General features: G+C 43.9%; 1 long non-coding RNA gene across 2 annotated transcripts in view; it reads right to left on the minus strand.

Annotated features, from left to right (window-relative positions):
• The window catches only part of LOC109379233 (uncharacterized), a 14108-nt gene that overhangs the window by 4371 nt on the left and 8281 nt on the right, over nt 1-1456 (minus strand). The window contains exons 4-5 of one of the 2 annotated variants that reach the window (XR_002123156.1): nt 577-703; nt 322-446 (exon numbers count right to left, since the gene is read on the minus strand). This is a non-coding gene — a long non-coding RNA (uncharacterized LOC109379233). Of the gene's footprint in view, nt 1-321; nt 447-576; nt 704-1456 lie in introns of those variants that run through there. The other variant, XR_002123157.1, reaches the window with a different exon arrangement.

The raw sequence follows: 1456 nt of genomic DNA on the forward strand, positions 1-1456 counted from the left end.
GAACAGACAAGTTGCTGTCCTTTTGTTCTTCAGTCTAGTTGTGGAGGATGTCGCTTCACTGGCCCATGTTGGTATTGTGATCATTGCGCTCTTCTAGGCTGAGGCAGATCGGTCACCGGCCATTGGATGGCTGCTCACGGTGGCTTATGGCAGCTCACACTGGCTGCTGGCTACTCATGGTAGCTTATGGCAGCCCACTGCAGCAAGGGCTGCAGCCGACACCATTTCCAGCGACTCACGGCAGCCCAGCTTTAGGTCGAGCTGTTGTTCACCATCTTAGCTGTAGAGGGCACAGCGTCACTGGCCCATGTGGGATCCGAACCCGCGGGCCTGCTGCCCAGAGCTTGTGCTCCCAAGCCAACTCTTAACCAACAAGCCACTTTGCCAGACTCAATAAATAAATCTTGAATGCTCACCCAGATCTTGTTCAGGCTATTTTCTTTCCTCTGAATTAAAACAAAAACAAAAACAAAAACAAAAACAAAAAAACCAAACAAACAAGAACAAATAAGAATGGTGTGACATGATTTCTCCATGAAAAAATAATTTAGCTGAAAAAGTGTCAGTTATTTATACCTTCCACTTAAATCTTCATAGTGTTTGACTTTCTTCATTGATTCTTAACTATTTGGAGACTTTTCAATATGTCGAGTTTTCTTTTCTCCAGTAAGATCATTTTCTCTATGAAAACATCTAGCGAGGCCTAGGAGGAAAAACAGAAAATCAGGAAACTGGAAATGAGTCATATATATATATTTTTTAATGTAAACTTTTAATTAAAATATTACATAACTCTGAAGAATGCACAAGAGTCATAAATGTACAACTTGAATCATTTTGATTTTGAGACAGTTTTATTTTTTACTTCCTTGTTTCTTCTCCAGAGCAAGGGTCTTACTTCTTATACCGAGCACATTTTTCCCCCAAGAAAGCATGCTGGTTTGTAAAGTCATTTGTTTACTTTTACATCGGTTGTTCTGTCTTGTGGCTTCATCTGGCCACAAGTTACAGTTGAGAGTAGTCATTTTTGGTTCTGTGCTAATGCCGCCTGTGGGTCAGCTTTGTGTGATAATTAAGCAACAGCCTTAGATGCCAGGAATAACTTGGCTTAAAAGGAAAGCCTGGGTAAAAATCGAAAGAGGCATTTTGCATTCTCATCAAACAACTTTGACATGAACTTTGGCAATAGCCTTTTGGCAAATAGAGAGCAGCTTTGGGGTCCTGACTTGAATGTGTAAGAAGAACTTGGACAGGGCCGGCCGAGTGGCGCGATGGTTAAGAACTGGCTTGGGACGCCAGAGGGCCCGGTTCAGATCCCACATATGAGGGCCAGTGACACTGCCCTCCACAGCTAAGATGCTGAACAACAGTTCAACCTGGAGCTGGGCTGCTGTGAGTCGCCGGCGACAGCATAGGCTGCATCCCCTGTGGCAGTGGGTTGCCATGGGCTACCATA

This window comes from Hipposideros armiger, unplaced genomic scaffold (genome assembly GCF_001890085.2).
Source record: "Hipposideros armiger isolate ML-2016 unplaced genomic scaffold, ASM189008v1 scaffold_23, whole genome shotgun sequence".
In the NCBI taxonomy this organism is placed as follows: Eukaryota; Metazoa; Chordata; class Mammalia; order Chiroptera; family Hipposideridae; genus Hipposideros; species Hipposideros armiger.